The 17,539-nt window shown below is 40.0% G+C and overlaps 1 protein-coding gene and 1 long non-coding RNA gene across 4 annotated transcripts in view; one reads left to right on the top strand and one right to left on the bottom strand.

Annotated features, from left to right (window-relative positions):
• The window catches only part of LOC117953608 (zinc finger E-box-binding homeobox 1-like), an 82,726-nt gene that overhangs the window by 15,970 nt on the left and 49,217 nt on the right, over positions 1 to 17,539 (top strand). The window lies entirely within an intron of this gene.
• LOC117953693 overlaps positions 6,938 to 17,539 on the bottom strand; it is a 19,930-nt gene continuing 9,328 nt past the window's right edge. Inside the window, exon 3 of the long non-coding RNA XR_004658655.1 lies at positions 6,938 to 7,033. This is a non-coding gene — a long non-coding RNA (uncharacterized LOC117953693). The remainder of the gene's footprint in view (positions 7,034 to 17,539) is intronic.

Here is a 17,539-nt window from a genome sequence, read left to right as displayed (position 1 = left end):
AAAAAGGCTGCAATGAAACAAAGAGTGAAAAATTTAAAGGGGTCTGAATACTTTCCGTACCCACTGTATATTATATTACAGAACACTTATCTATTAGAACCATGACTTACATGTCAAACACATAAAAAGGCACTCAAATGTGTAAAATTTAAAAAAGACACAAGACCACACACAAATTACCAACAGCTATTCTGGTATTCCAGACCAGTCTGATGCTTGTTGGCCAGTAACCTTTCCCCCACATTTCAGTCCCCCGTAGGGCTGCACAATTAATCAAATTTAAATCACGATCACAATTTTGACTTCCCACAATCAAATTTGCGTGATTAAGTGATTTTTTTATTTTTAAATGCGTAATTTTAAAGAACGCTCCAGGTTTTTTGCAAAGCCAATCTAGCGCTCCGTAAACCACTGTCTGATTATGTGCCAGTCAGAGTTTTTTTTGAGGAAAATTCCTCAACAGATAGCAGTTGGTTGTACGTCGTTCTCAAGGTTTACCAGTTTACTAGTAAACACAAAATTTAGACCATCCGTCTGTGTTGTTTTTCAGACAACAGCAGTGACCAGTGCTAGTCGGTGATAGTTAGCGTCTGTTAGCTCACAAGCTCTAGGGCGCGAGTAATATCTTTTCTCTAGTAGACAGCGGTGCACCTAATGTCCTCGCATCCGCTGCAATGTTGTTTGTATCAATATGGTCTGATTTTGCGTTACATGACCCATTTCTTCTGTAAAGCCGTGCCTATTAGAGTGCGGATCCGGACGGATTTTTCTGTCCAAGCCCGGCCCGCGTCCGACAGAGCAGTAACCGAACCCGACCCGAGCCCGACAGGCATTAAGATATTTCTGTCCGAGGCCGACACAGTTAAAATCGCATTTGTTTCTCATACTAATGACACATGTACGTTTGTTTGTGTGGAAAGCCCGCTTTTATTAAGCAAGTGTAGGAAGGCATTGGGAAATGTCAACAGATGAGCGCATCAATGCACACGGGGCAACAAGCGCCATTACCTCCATAATAAGCTGTCAAAATGTTCAATGCCTTATCTCGCTGATGTGACCGAGCCCGACCCGAACCCGAGCATCCTTTCTAAAAATCTGTCCAAACCCGGCCCGACCCGTCGGGTACCGTCGGGTCCCATCGGGCTCGGGTCGGGTATCCATCCTCTAGTGCCTATGTTGGATTTCTCTACTCTCTCTCCTCTTACTGTCCGCGCAGCCCCGCTCCACAGCACACATTTCTGATATTTGTCCACAGTTTTAATTGTTATTAACACAGCTTTATATTGTTGAGCATGAGAGGCAAACCTGTATTTGTACAAGTGTTTCCGCTGATAACTCTGCTATCACGGCCGCCAAGGCGAAAAACACTAAAGAAGTTATTGATTGCAACTAACTTCAGTTTGTAGAGTAATAGCGTGAGACGGAGACTGCTGGACCTGCAAGACATGTGACCCATGGACAGAATATCATAGTTCATAAAAATGCAGCGCAATGACCTTACAGACATTTCATACACACGTGTCACTTCACTTACCCGCCGTTCGAGCCGTGCTGGACCCATTCATAATGAGTCAGCTGTCTCTCCATAGCTCTTTTAATCAGATATTGTTGAAAACAAGTGAAGGAGCTTTCTCTTTAAAAAAAGGTTTAGCCTTGTCACTCTAAATTAGCTCTTGACTTTTGGAAACTTTCAGCCTGTGTAGTCGATGGGCAAAAAGTTTAATTTCCTGCCTTCCAGCTTTTACATCTTAATGGGTTTCATCCCCGCTGGTTGTTTTCCCCTCGGGTCTCATGCAGCAGGCGTCCTAATGTGAGTCTAAAGATACTTGGGAGTTGATCTCACCAACCAGTAGCTTGTGTGAAGGCTCATTATTTACCAGTCGCATTGTGTCTTGCAGTCTAACTGGCAGAGGCTAAAAATTCAACAAAAGAGACATTTCTACAGTCAAGATCAGCAGTATGTATTGTGTGTACACCTGGATGGTGTGCATCGCACACATGCTAGAGTAATCTGGTAGTTCAATTTCAAATAGGGCAAATGTTTGAATTGAATGAGTTCATGCTTAGCCACTCAATCATGTGAAGACAAGTCCAGTTCAATCCCTTGCATAGTGCCCTCAGATTTGTGGTTCAACACAGCACTTAAATACAGCTGTAAAAAAGCAGGAACAAGCAACGTCAAGGATGTTGTTACTATTGCTATTGTACAGTATGTTAGTGTGATTGTGTGTGTGTCTGTGTGTGTTTGTACCCTTCCCAGCGTAGCAGGTGTTCCTGCATGGGCTTCAACCCTATTACAAGTCTCATAAATACCACCTGACAACGTTACAGTAGGCAGGTTTGGATATAAAAACTCCTTTTAGCACAATTATATTGTACCACACTGGAGGGGTGGAAAGCGCTAACCCTTTTCCAGTACCTCCAAACAGACCGAGCTGTCTCATGACTTCAAATTTGAGCAGTTTTTTATTATTATTACATTTTAAGCACTTTTGTTACTACTTCTCTCAAAAGCATGTCATGAATACATGTGTCCTGCATTGACCTTAGCTTGTTTCTTTTTTAATAAGTTTTTAAAAGTGGCTCCTCCAAAGCTATAATGTATAATGTCCAACTTGTTCATTTACAACTTTACAACACACACACACACACACACACACACACAAACCCACACTCACAAATTTTACGGTGCTCAGTGGGGGAAAAACACATCATGAAGGCCAAGATGTTCTGGAGTTTAATCCCCCTGTGTCCTTTAAGAGTCACGGCAAATTGGGCAAATTTGTGGCTCGAAGGTGTTCGAATTTTAGGCATTTGTTGGACATTCAGTTTGTGCCGATACACACCTGTGCTCGTTGCTGCCTTGCCTGGATGACATTTTAGTCGAGCGGCGGTCTGAGCGTGGATGACATTTTGCTATACTGTGTTGGGAAAGGTTCCTGCCTGTCCCTGTGTTTTCCTTCCCCTCCTCCCTGCATTGTGTGACTGGGTAAACAAGCACACCCTCAAACACATGCATTTCTCTTCTCAGACTGCCTATACATCTGGGAGTTTGCTTTGTACGCCTGCAGGTTTAGGATGATTCCTTTGTCTTTATCGCTTACAGCGCACAGAGCAGCTTTGAGTTGTCTATCTGTGATGATTTCCCCCCAAACCCTTGTATAGAAAAAGTAGGTCATCTCCTCATGCTCTCAGAACAGTTTGTTATTTTCTCAGTCTGTCCGTCTGATATTAAGAGTTTTGCAAATGCATCAAATAGTACAGTTTGGATGTAAACTGACTAAATATATATAATCTAGGGCTGTCCCAAACGATTATTTTTTAAGTGATTACCCTAATCTAGCGATTCTTTTTTTGATTAGTTGACTAATCTAACAATTCATTTTTGATTATTCTAACGATACAATTTTCAGTTAGCAATTAATATCCCATTGCTCACTTACTAATAATTAACACAAAACAAATTCCAATAAGATTTGAATTGACTTTGTTTTTATTTAAATTGTTTAACACTGCACTGTTCAAGTAAATTGAATTTGTAGTGCAACCTGAAGCCAGATGTAGGCTATCAATCCAACAACATCATAAAGTCACTTTCAGGAGGAATTCAAAAATAAAAACTTAAAGTTAACAGAGCAATTACGAGTAAAATACTCCCACACTTTATAAGACACCGTGAAAGCCTTTTCTTATCGTGTTGTTGTGAGGAATCCAGACTTGCGCTGTTGCTGGAGGCAGCCATACTTTTAGATGCAACACGTTGAACCAAATTATTTGTGTTGACAATTTACTTAATCGATGACGTTGACTATGTCGACTAATCGTCCCGAACCTAATATAATCTAAGACTCTTTTTCCCACATAGTGCTGTGAAGACCAAACATTTTGAATTCATGCCAAACACACTGCTGTTGTGTAGTGAGGGTTAATTTCTTTGAAATGATTACGCTTCTAGCTGTGCCTCCTCCAATCATCCCAGACATTCAGTTGAACTGTTAAGCCAACTGCTCTGGAGCATATGGAGATGCTCTGGTTCTGTGCCACTGAGACATGAAGCCTTACCGCTACCCGGGCGCAGACTCATCTCCCAGCTTGACTCTCTCCTCACTGACACCCGTTCAAATTGAGCTAGCTAGCCATCAGACATCCAGACGGCAGAGGCATGGGCTTCAATTAGTAAGGACAGGGAGCTGCCTGCAGAGAGCAGCCAACTCCCTGACATACAGTAGACAGGCGGGGGTTTTTGCACCGGCAGTGCCAAAAAATACTTTGGTAATATGTAATATGATGTAAGATGGTGGGATGGTGTGAAGTAGCCTGCTGGATTTGGAGATGGAGATATTGTTAGCAGGGGAAGGGAGGGAGAGGCTGCAGATCTGTCCGCTCTCCATCTGTGTTCTGATTAACCCGTTTGTGTTGGATGCTTCGCGCCGACACATCTACCGCCGGTTACTGCGTTGTGCAACTCTGAACCTCCTGCCGGCTGCTGCGTGGCGCAGCATTCTGTTTGTCAGTCTTTTCATGACGCGTTCAGCAGAGAACGCGCTTTCATTGGTTCAAATACACGTGAGGCGGGTCTCGTTGGCTATTTATAGTCATGTGAACACCAAAATGTACGGTAGTTTGCTGAACATCATGTCAATCAACCAGACATACATGTGCGTTTGTTTATGAATTTTTGAGAGACAAGCGAGAAAATGGCTCCGACAGAGGAAGCGGTAGATTATGATGAAGACATCCTCCCTCCCAAAGTCCTCACTATCTTCCACCTCAATGTCACTGCCCACGCTGTCAAAATACTCCTCTGTCGTAGCCACTTAATGTGGATTACTGTAGTACAAACATGGCTATTTAATAGACCATTGTTAAGGAAACAATCCCAACCACTGGTGCTCTTTAGGCATTAAAATCAGTCAAATAGCATATTTAGGATCTGTAATGTTACATATTTCTGAGAGAAATAAAAACATTGGTGTACATAGATTTTTAGCAAATTGTTGAGACATTTGATTTGATAGTTTGAAACTGGGCATGACTTAGCAAACATGGAGTCTACTTGCAGCTGTCCCACCACACCCACCTCACCCACCTCATCTGGAGGCAAAGCAGGAAAGACAAATGATCAAATCAGACTGCACCTAACACTTTTGGAAATGTAAATTTTTTTTTTTTTGCTGATATTCAAACACACGCCTCCAAATGATATGACTTCATGAGCCGCAAATGAGCTAACAAGGTCAAGTGTGTATTTTTTAAAATAGGTGAATAATGTTGAGCATTTTTTTTAAAGCCCGAGATGACAACCTCAAATGTCTTGTTCGGCCAAAACTCAAAGATATTCAGTTTACTTTCACAGTGAAGAAACTAGAAAATATTTACATTTAACAAGCTGCAATTAGAGAAGATTAACTTAAACTGATTAATCAATTATCAAAATAGTTGGTGATTGATTTAATAGTTGACAGCTCATTTATCATTTGATTATTTGTAAAAGTTCCAGTTAACTGTTTGCCCTAAAACACATTTGGCTCTAGAAAATAGAAGCTTTTAACATACTATTTTAGATATGAAAAGAGATAGAACAGTTACAAACATATAATACATTTCTTTTCTTTCACCCTGCCTGTATGATGTGTTTTAGTAGGTAAACTGCTATTGCCACTGTAAAAAAGTGACTGTGTACTTTATCTTCAAAGCAAACACTTTGATATCACAGTAACTAATTTTACTGTAACTGATGTTACGGGTGACCCCGGGGCGTGTGCCCTACCAAGTCAGCCATGACAGCAGTAGCCTGCGCAAGCTCCTGCATGTTCACCCTGAAGTTCAGAGCAGATCCACATCATGCTTGTCTGGTCTGGTGCTAAGCTAATGGCCTAGTTTAGCATAGCCTAGCCAAGGGAAGCTAAAAGCACTCACGGCAGTACACACTTCCCCTACAGGCGTTCTTGTGTTGCAGAGACACAGATGTCATGTTCTGCACATCTCCATGCTCAGCTTTATACTGATGATAAGCAGCTCTTTGTAATCACTGGAAGTCTACACTTCTCCAACCTATTTCCCGAGGAGTTGTCTGACAGAGAGTGCAAGCGTGTGTGATAGGAATACTAAGCAGGTGAGAACAGGAGGAAAGTGTGGTGAGAATATTTTTTTTTCCGGCCAGTTGCCGGTTCCAAGGTACACCAAGGTTTGAAAAACCACTAAAATTTTCCTAAGGTGAGAGCTGTTTTTCTTCAAGAACAGAAAGTGTAGCTTAGAAATCTCTCTCCCTGTCAGTGTGCAAATAAAATACATTGTATTCAATGGGAAAAAGTAGAAGAAATATCGCAATGTCAGATTTTTTCCAATATCATACAGGCCTAGTCCACTGTAAAGGAGAAGAGAGATTCATTTTGCAGGTTGGACATGAGAGCAGGGTTTTTACGTCAAAATGAGAGACACAATTCTTTTCAAGCACACTGCTTAATTCAGACACAGAAAAAGAAACGACTTTTAAAGTAAAACCAACCACTGAAGATGCTTAATTTTTCTGCTACCCCTAATCTTTCTTTGGAAAATGTGTATTAGTGAGGAATAAACCGAAATCATTTAAGAGATGCTTTTTTCCAAAGGAGAGGGAAATTGTTTTTAGAAATGTATGCATGGTCACGTCAGGCATGCTAAGGACCTGTCAGCCATTCAAATAAGCGGTCTCGTAGTCGCTACAGAAAAACAATAGGTTGCAAATACATTAACTGTAGCTTATTGATCATGTGTAGGATTGGCTGAATGCTTCCACATTACCAGATTACCTATAGTGTTTCCTATGTTTGGCACCAGTAAAAAAGGGAAAGCAAGACATAATGGAATCCATTAAGTTTGCTTTAAGAAACGCTTCAAATTCCATGCTTTTTGGTCTAACCATCATATTCTAATTAAAAGTTGTACAGTATTATATCATTGGAAAGGAAACACTCAAGTTTCTGTTACAAGTGTCAGGGTGATTCTACGCCTTACTAACAGAGTTAAAGAGGCTAGAATGGAGTTTTTTTCCCTGCCTAAGTCGTGCATTTGTAAAATTATTAAAATATACTGCTGTAACACATCTGGTGAGATACAGACAACACAATACCATAGTCACATGTCTCAGTTTTCTTCGGAAAAAAACAAAGCCAAAAGACTCAAAAGTGGATTTTATATGAATTGTTTCTACAGATACGTATGTCTGTGTGTTTTTCCTATTTATCTTGTACTTCCTTTTGAAAAGTGCAAAGAAAAAAGCCAAAAAAGTGCAAAGTCCCCCCCAAAAATCCACATCACACATGCTTAATATTAACTATATACATAAATATATAGACGTAATTTTAAAATGTTTAGGATGTGAAATGGATACAAAGAGGCCCTGGTTTTGCTTTGACACAGCTATAGCCATCATAGGGTTAAAAATTCATTGTGAAGTTTGGTATACATCAGTTTGTCTTCTTACTGGCTTAAAAAAGGTAAAGGGTCTCGTAAGATCTAGTTTTAACTGGTTCAACAAATGTTGATGACCCGCACGTGGGTCTGCCATCTTTGAGACTTATGTTTTGTTTTCCCAAGGGTTCTTCCAGGCGTGGATTGGCTCATATGAGGTCTCATTGGAATCCGTATACATCAGAGAATACAGCGATACCCATATGAAGCATGTAGGAGCCGCAGGGGAGAAGGGAGACACAATTCAAAATCCGGAAATTAAAAACAGTTTAGTTTCTTTATTATTTCTGTATGTATTTATTTATTTTCTTTTACAGTTGTATAACCGCTATAAATCATATTATGCTTTGTGTGTGGGCTTAATCAAATCATGAGATTCAAACTTTTCAATTGTGTTGGGCTGCAATAAGCGAATTCTTTGAAGATTTAATGCTTTAAAGTTATAAAAAATGTTTATGAGTGGAGGTAACAGCGATGCCACAGCAATGAAAGTGTGCCGTCCATTAACAGGACTTGTACAGTTTGTTCACAACAATCATCATTGTGTCATTTTTATGATGTAAATTAAGGGAGCAAAAGCAGTATTGGCTCAAGAAAATTTGCAGCCCGTATCGGCCAACGGCTAAGGCTTAGGGGAAAAGATATAAAAATAAAGGAAATAATCGTTATTGGCACTATAAAAATCCATATCGGTCATGTGGATTGAAACACAAGCTATACTGGAGGTAACAGAGTCCTCTACTCTGCACTTAAGCTGCCATTTGAGCAGCTCTGGAGCTCCGTCTCTCCCATTATGTTTTATGATAACCATTATGTTATAAATGGGTTTTAAGGCCTTAGCAGTCAGGGTGAAGCTCTGAGAGTATACAGGAGTGAATCTAGAAGTGCTGGTGATTGGCTGTAGCGAGGCCACAAAGAAAAACACTAGTTTACAAGACGCTGACAAATAAAACGTGTGAAATGTGTAATGTAATCTTGTTAAAACAAATATCTTAAAATTGGCATAAAAAAAAAGTATCGTCCAAGAACCGGTACCCAAGTCAAGGCAATCGTTCTCGATGTTAAAAATGTTTACGCGATGGCATCTCGCCCTTTGCCGGTTTGGTCAAGAGGTTCCAGTCTCAGCACCCAGTTATGAAGCAAGGCTTGGTTGAGAGGATATTAACTAGGGATGCACAATTAATCAAATTTTAATCAAGATCACCACTTCCCACGATCAAGTTTGTGTGATCGACCGTTTTTTTTTTTAATGCGTCATATAGAACGCTCCGGGTTTCTTGCAAAGCTAATCTACCACTCCGTAAACCATTGTCTGATCATGAGCCAGTTAGAGTTGTTTTCTGCACCGCGTAGCTTAGTCTCTAGATTTAGACGGTCATAGAGGACAGAGAAAACTTCAACAGATGCAGTCGGTTAAACGTCGGTCTCATGGTTTACCAGTTAACGCAAAATTTTGTACAACACAATATGGTTTAATTTTGTGTAACATGACCCAATTCTTCTCTAAAGCTGTGACTGTGTTGGATCTCTCCTCTTACTGCAGCCCCGCTACACATTGGTGCCGGTCCACACTTGTGACATTTGTCCACAGTTTAATTGTTATTAACACAGCTGTATATTATTAGGCATAAGAGGAAAACCTGTATTTGTACCAGTGTTTCCGCTGGTAACTCTGCTCTCGCCGCCGCCACTGCGACAAACACAGAAGAAGTAATTGAATGCAACTAACTTCAGTTGGTAGAATAATAGTGTGTGAGACGGAGCTGCTGGACCTGGGCGAGAGATGGGACTCATGGACAGAATATCATAGTTCATAAAAATGCAGCGCAGACATTTCATACACACAACGTGTGTAACGCCGCTCAACCCGTACTGGACCCATTCATAATGAATCAGCCGTCTCTCTGTGAGTAGCGTCCATAGCACTCCTCCCTCTAGCCCTTTTAATCATTTATTGTTGAAATCAAGTGAAGGAGCTTTTTCAGAGAAACATTTAAAAAATAAAATATCCTACGCTATTTATTTCAGATAGCTAATTTTCATTTACATGTGTTGCAGCTGTATGTCTATACAACGTACAACTTCAACATAAGAGGAATGTAGCATAATATCGATGTGAAAGCAGTTCTAAATAGCCTATGTGACAATAAAAGTTGTTTGGTTAAAATCAACAAATAAACATGATAATAATCGTGATCACAATATTGATCAAAATAATTCTGACTATCATTTTTGCCATAATCGTGCAGCCCTAATATTAACCCTGTTGCACCCACCAAAGATCAACCCAACCCAACCCAGTGGCAGTGTAGAGTAACAGGAACGATGGAAGACAGAGGATGGTGGGTGTGTTAAAGTGTTAAAGGTCCCAGAGCAGCACTGCAGCCACAGTACATGGAGAGCACATGGCACATGCCCAAGTCAACTGAGCAGCCGGGACAAATCCTGTCACTCTGATTGTTAATAGTGTCCAATCTAATACTTGATGGATGGCAATTAGAATTTCTACCTCTTGCAAATGAAGGTCGCAGGTTGGAACAGCACCTCTGAAACCCAAAAGAGATATACTGTCAGGGATGCTTTAGCAGGCTGGGTGCTTGCTGAGTTTAACCCTGCTGTTTGGGTTTAAGAGTACTCCACCAAAACCCTGCTGCCCATGCAAAGTGACCCTGAAACTAGTGCTGCGTTATAGCCTTGGGCTGTATTATTAATACATCTGGCAATTATTTCCTAGATTAATCATTTAACTATTTGGTCAATAATAGAGCTGCAATAATTAATTTATTAGGCCCAAAGGAAAAGTATTTAGATAATTGACTAATTTTCGGCCAGTTCCAGCCTCACATTTGGTTAGGATTTGCTGCTTTTCCAAGTCTTATGCAATAGTATATTTAATATATATTTTTGTACAAATTGCGTACACCAAATTGCGTTGTACAAAAACGCAATTTAGTGACATCATCTTGTTAAAGGGCATTGTCTACTTTTTTGTATATATATTACAGATTAAATAATTTAAGAAAATGCACGGCAGATTGATAGTGAAAAATAGAAGTTAGATAGAATTGAAGTTTACCAAAAATAAAACAGTAAACCCTGACATTTGAGGCCCTGTGACGTTTTGATACATTTGCTTGAAATTTTTATTTAAAGGATTAATCAATCATAAAGATCATGTTGCAGATGAATTTCTGGCTGTCAACTATGAAATGAATTGACTAATTGTTTCAGCTATACTGAAAATGTCTGTTGTGTCGCTTGTTGTGGTTACTAATAGTCGACAGTAAAGAAAATAAGCTCATCTGTCATGCTTCAGCAACGTAATTATCAGAATCACAATCACTCGAATGACTAAATGGTCTTCATTCATATTTGGCTGGGAGAGGTGTTTTTACAAATGCATGCGGGCCAGCCTGGGACAAAGATAACAGTATAAATAGTCCCAGGAATTACTGAATGACACGTGGTAGACAGTAGAAAATAACTGTAATTTAAGATAAAGCATGGGTGGTTGTCTCTGGAAAAGTAATGCATGCTGTTTGCTATACAGTACATCCGCCTATCCCCTGAGATTCTGCTCAAACTGTACCAAGGTGCAGCAAAAGTATCACAATTAATAAATTCAAACCCTGCCGAGAGTCGGATTTCCCACATAATATTCACCATCTAATTACACATTTGTTCTGGCTTTCATTTCTCATCTCTATTCATAAAATCACAAGGCATTGTGTCAGTTTCTTTTTTTTTAAATCCAAGGAAAGTTTACTCAGCACACAAGTTCAGCAACTATCTGGAAACAGACCATGTAATCCCACTCTTCTTCTGCTTTTTTTCCACAAGCTCAGAATTTGAGAAGTTTGAGGTGCATTACCCGTTAAAAGAAGGCATGGAGAAGTTTAGAATTTGTTTATAAAAAAGGCATGGAGGTGCTGTAAACATTTTTTCACTCCTTAGTTTTGATGACTTATCACATACAGATTCAGAAGGCCAGTTGTCATCCACTTGATACATTTTACAATGATAAACTGCTCTCTGAATATTCTTCTATTTAACTTACTGGGAACAAAACAAGGAAATGAAGGAAGGGAAATGTGATTGATTATCTGCTGACAGCCCAGTGATCCACCTGACACACTTGATATAGGAGAGGACTTACCAGTCTGTGGCGAAAATAATTGGGAAAGAAACACCGTTCTGTGAAACTACTGGGTCAAATACTAACACATAGTATCCAAAACACAGCCATGACCTAGATTTGCTCCCAACAATAGATGTCACTTCAGCACAACAATGGATGCTAAGGGATGCAAAAAACAAACTACAAATCCCCAGAACCTGCCATGCTTAAAAAAAGTGTTATCCGCTGCACGTCTGCCTGTTTGTTGTTTGTTTTGTTGATCCGAAGGCGCACGGTGCAGCGTCTGTCTGTGTGCAGTGGGGAAAGTGTTGCGTAGGTGCATTTCACAGGCATCTGGGGGCCGGATGATAAGCTGGTTACTGGACTTCCTGCTCCAGATGTGCACCAGGTTTGACAGACGCCAGACATTCTGGAGCAGTGTTTTTTTTATGGTGACATTTTGAAGCATTTAGCTAACGTTCACATACTGATTGATTTGGGTTAAGTTAAAAGAGAAGAATACATGGGTACCCCTGAACCAACATAAAAAAAAAAAAAAACTAAGCGTGTGTGATACGATCGGAAATCAGCATGTTTGGAAAGTGAAACAAACTTCCATATACTGCTCTCTTTGGTGTGGAGATGAGACCTCACCAATGTCTGCTGGCCTGAGGGGGATGGACCAAAAATGTTTATTTAAAAGCCAGTAGCCAAACATATATAGAAAAGTTGTTTGGCCCGGTTGCAAGTGTCTTTTTGACGAGGGCCTGGCTGGGGCCTGTCACAGACTGATGGCAGCCTTATTGGAGAGCCTAATAGTTTCAGTGATACCAAATAATGTAAGGAATTACGTAATTAAGAATTAAAAAAGCTATAAGACCGACTCCATAGGGCCTTACATTAGGTCAGTGCTAAAAAATAACTGGAAATTTGAAAATATGGCTATGCCTACATTTTCCAACCAAGCTTTTAAGTTTAATTTAAAAAAACTTCTTCCCCCCCAGGCTTAGGCCTTGTGGGGGGCAACTTAAGCCTGGTGGGCCACCGGGCCTAAAATTTAAATGAAAATTTTTGGTTACTATTTTGACAATCAATGTCAGCAATTTGACTTAGACGTAAGTGCCAAAATGTGAGGAGGGAGCAGCAGTCAGAAATAAAAATAATTTAATGATGACACAAAGAGAAGTTACTAAATGCGCAAGCTGGTGATGTCCAAATAAAAGAAAAACCAAGGAACACAGAAGGAACGGGGAAATAAAGAACACAAAATATAGGTTACACTGGAAGGAACTCACATAACCCTCACGACGAATGACGATAAACAAACCAACAACAGACACAGAAAGCACAGAGACTAAGGCTGAATCTCATTTCTTTGTCTTACCCCTACCCCTTACCCCTACCCCTACGTCTTGCGCGTTCACGTGAGAACGAGTGCTGTCCCATTACTTTTTGTGATCGAGGGGTAAGGGGTGTATGGCCCAGGGAACCATAGACAGTGAATGAAAAAATCTAGGGAACGCGAGCTAACTTGAAAACGAGGGGTAGCGATATACATGTGCAACAGGCAACAATGGCTGCCGCATCAACCAGAGAGACCCATACATGTATTTTTGGCTTAAATAATTGATTTAAAAGTTACGACAGGCTTGTTTTGTTGTCTATACAGTCCTGTAGCTAGCAACCATGTTCTTAACTTTAAAAATCCCCAAGCCAGGTTGGAGATATAATCTCTCCACCTAGCCTGGGTCTTCCACGAGGCCTCCTCCCAGCTGGACGTGCCCGGAACACCTCCCTAGGGAGGCGCCCAGGAGGCATCCTTACCAGAGGCCCGAACCACCTCAACTGGCTCCTTTTGACGCGGCTCTACTCCGAGCTCCTCTCGGATGACTGAGCTTCTTACCCTATCTCTAAGGGAGATGCCAGCCAACCTCCTGAGGAAACCCATTTCGGGCCGCTTGTACCCTTGATCTCGTTCTTTTGGTCATGACCCAGCCTTTATGACCATAGGTGAGGGTAGACTTTATATATTAATCTTAACTGTCTTAAATGATACATCGCTACGTGCTATACATATACTGCCCTGTATCACACAGGGACGCCGGGAGAAACCCAACAGCTGATCCACTTTGGCGCTGAAAACGAGCAGAAGGTTCTTAAATCATGTCTTCATGTTGTACCCATTCATTATTGCATCGGGACTGTATTAATGTAATCATTTGTAACTAATTCCTGTTCATGCACTTGTATATTGTTGTTGGTTTTGATACGGGACACTGAGGAAATATAAGAGAGGGGGGGTTTACTGGCCAACAGGCATCAGACTGGTGTGGAATATCAGAAAAGCTGTAGTTATTGTTTGTTTGTGGTCTTGTGTGTCTTTTTTTAGTTTTATACATTTGACTGCCTTTTTATGTGTGTGACATGTAAGTTATGGTTCTAATAGTTGACAACGGTTCTGTAACAATTTTATGTAATGTTTTTGTCTGTTATGTTTCATTTATCTGCAATAAAGACAGATTTTTATTATCAAAATGTTTTTCTGAACATCAGTGACATTCAAAACGGGGATAACTGAAATAGATTTACAACACCATGGTGTATATGTATGTATACATGATACATGTGTATACACATATGTATTGCAAAGAGATTTGAGTACTACACAGATAAAAACATCTGCCTCTGCACCACCAAAGTGAACATAAAATTACTATAAAACATTTAAATGCTTATGACACTGTTGTCCAAACCCACACAATCAACAGACAGAGACAGCATCTTGGAAGTTGGTGATCAACTCTGTATGGTGATGTAACCAAGTGGTGTCTCATTTCATAGGGGTATGTTTTAACCCCTACCCCTTACCCCTTGGTTTCATTTCTATGGCTTTGTCTTTGTCTTACCCCTAGCCCTTGTCCCTCAAAACAGAGTGGTAAAGGCTAGGGGTGAAACCATACCCCTATGAAATGAGACACCACTTGGTTACGGTTATGTCATTATACATTGTCGCTAGGTGGCTGCTACATTATGGAGGACCAGGTCTACCATATTTAAGAATAAATACAGAAATAAATAAATGCTCAATAAATAAATAGGCATACAATTAATTGCCCCAGAAAATACAATGAACAAATAAATGTAGGTGTAAATTAAATTATACAGTAAGACATAAATGTATACATCCCTTTTAATTAGCTTCTTTAGATATTTACCTTTGTAATAATTACCTTATTTATTTATTTTCCGTTATAATCTTCAACTTTATTTAGTAATTACCTATTTTTGAAATGTATTTATTTCTGTGTGTGTTGAATTTTTGGTCTGTTTTATTCTTCCTTTGCATTTCTACCCTATTTATTTTCACCCCTGGTATTTATTTCTGCCTGTCACTTTTACATTTCTTCATGTATTTCTGCCTCATTAATGCAAATGAGGAGGGGCGGGTCTTAAGGGGTCAACCTCTGCCCATTGGTTGGTCAGCATTTCACTGCATGGTCGAATTTACATGCCACCGGCCACACACACAACAAAGATGGCTACCCGCGATGAAGTTGTCAGTGACAGGAGGCATTTAGCAACTATTTTTGAAAACAATGCTAACGTTATAAGTATTGACTTTATCCTTTTCGTTTAGACGCTCTGACAGAACGCGTGTTTCACAAGGTAATTATTACAAAGGTAAATATATAAACAAGCTAATTAAAAGAGATATATACATTTATGTCTCACTGTATAATTTAATTTATACCTACATTTATTTGTTCATTGTATTTTTTGGGGCAATTAATTGTATGCCTATTTATTTATTGAGCATTTATTTATTTCTGTATTTATTCTTAAATATGGTAGACCTGGTCCTCCATACTACATCACCAGAGCCCACTAGTATTGATTATAAACTTCCAAATTGCCGTCTGCAAGTGTGTGCTTGTTGATTGCGTGGGTTTTGATTTTAGAAACCTCTGCTTGTTTTCAGCCCAAAAGTGCGCTATAGTACATTATACCAAAATTTACCAGGCCCAGACCCCCTGTTGAAGATCTCTGGTGTAAACAGATTTGGGTTGAAAAGAATAGATTGAGGAACAGGGTTTCATTTCAACCACACAAGCTGCCCTGCTTTCTTCTCTCCTCTAGTGTGTCATGTGGTCAAAGGCCATGTGCTCAGAGTTCCTCCCCTTCCCGTCATGAGGTGGCTCCCCCACGCTTAGTCTCTGCTCGTTCCCAGTCACTGGGCACCGGTGGCCGGGAGGCAACCTTTGTGGCCTCTTTAGCGCTGATTGGCGCTGCATGTTCTTGGCTTGGCTGCACGCTCTCTCCTCTCTTCCCTCTGGTCTTACACTGAAACATGGCTGCTAAGTGGGGGGGATGGCGGGGATGGCAGCAGAGGCTTTTGGTAACCGTCAGCATAGTGGTCAGCAGCTGCACTCCATGCTAATCCATTGTTACCTAAATTTGTTTGGATATAAATGAATTGACAACACACATTCACTTCATTTAAACTCTTTAGTTTTATTGTTATTTATGTTATTATTATTATTATTATTATTATTATTATTATTATTATTATTATTATTATTATTATTAGGTTCCAATAAATCAAAAACTAATCAGACTAGTAAAATAATGGCTTTTGATATACAGTACAGTATTATCCAGCCACTGCATCAGTAGGCAACAAAAAGTTAACATCCTGTGTATACTTACATGAATTACGTGATTACAAGATGAACTACTAAGGCACAGTATGGCACGGTTTGAAACTGAAATTATGTCTGATACACAACATCTTTAAGAAATGTAGACATTTATATTCTTGTGTCCTGCTGTAGACTAAACCTTTGGAGAGTGCATAGTACTTGGAAAGAATTGACCTCATTACCTAAAAAGAAGGAAGCTACTCAAGCAGAGTAGCAAACAGCAGGCTGGACCTCACATATTGATCTAATGATGCTGGTATTACCATGATTTATGCAAGAAATTTATTACTGAAAAACACAGATCTAGGTTAGATTTAAATAGCTGATTCACTGCAGAAAGTTCCATTCCCAGATGTCCTTTACTATCAGAATGGGCCTGTAGCTCTGCACCATCAGAATGGTTCAGGCATCATGAACAAATGTTGGACTGCAACGTGGTACAGCGTGGTCTTGCTCCAAGACCGGGAGGACTCTGTATTCCCTGACCTTCTCCTATTTTGGCTGCCACATCTCATCTTTTGTGGAGCTATTTATATTTTATTTTATTTTCACTGTGCGGCAGCTGCAGGTGAACTGCACACTGTTAACATGGGTATCTGGATTCAAGATTTATATCTAGAACTGTGTCTGTGAGTACGTCCATGAATCCTTCTGAAAGTTTGTGTAGTGGCCATGCTTGTGTTGTAGAGATACAGTCCTCTGGAGTGAGGCTTTCCAGTAAAGTAAGGCTGAGATTATGCCTGGCTTGAAATAAATCGTTTAAATGCCTTTTCCCATGCACGTGGAAAATGCACCCCCTTCTTGGGTAATTAACCTGTTGCATTATAAAAAATAGTTCAGGGTTGCTTCTTGCTTGTACAAATTGCAGCAGAAGTTCTTTGAGAATCGCTTACATCCAAGCAAGATTGGGATTGTAACTAAAATGTTCCTTGCCTAATTGATATTGAATTGAATCGGAAATGTAATTGATTTGGGATGTTGTGATTTGAAATTGAACCCACTGGGGAACTGGTTGGCAATAGCAGATGCAGAGGCCAGAGTCTCCCAGCTCTCTGGGGAATAGAAAGCCAAAGAGTGAGTGGCTGCAATGGAAGTGTAGTATTATTGTCACATTATTGTCCTGGCACCATTTAAGGTTTTAGCATCACCTATTTCCTGTTTTCTCCAGAAAAACTCAGACAGTTATAATGTCTGTGTTGTGGTTTGGGGTTTTTGTTTGGGTGTGTGTTTCCCTTTCATTGGCCTCTGTGTGTTTTTTGTCGGTTTTCTC

Source organism: Etheostoma cragini, chromosome 12 (genome assembly GCF_013103735.1).
Source record: "Etheostoma cragini isolate CJK2018 chromosome 12, CSU_Ecrag_1.0, whole genome shotgun sequence".
NCBI lineage: Eukaryota > Metazoa > Chordata > Actinopteri > Perciformes > Percidae > Etheostoma > Etheostoma cragini.
Note: the sequence above shows the minus strand (reverse complement) of the source record. Positions and strands in the feature narration are given on the sequence as shown.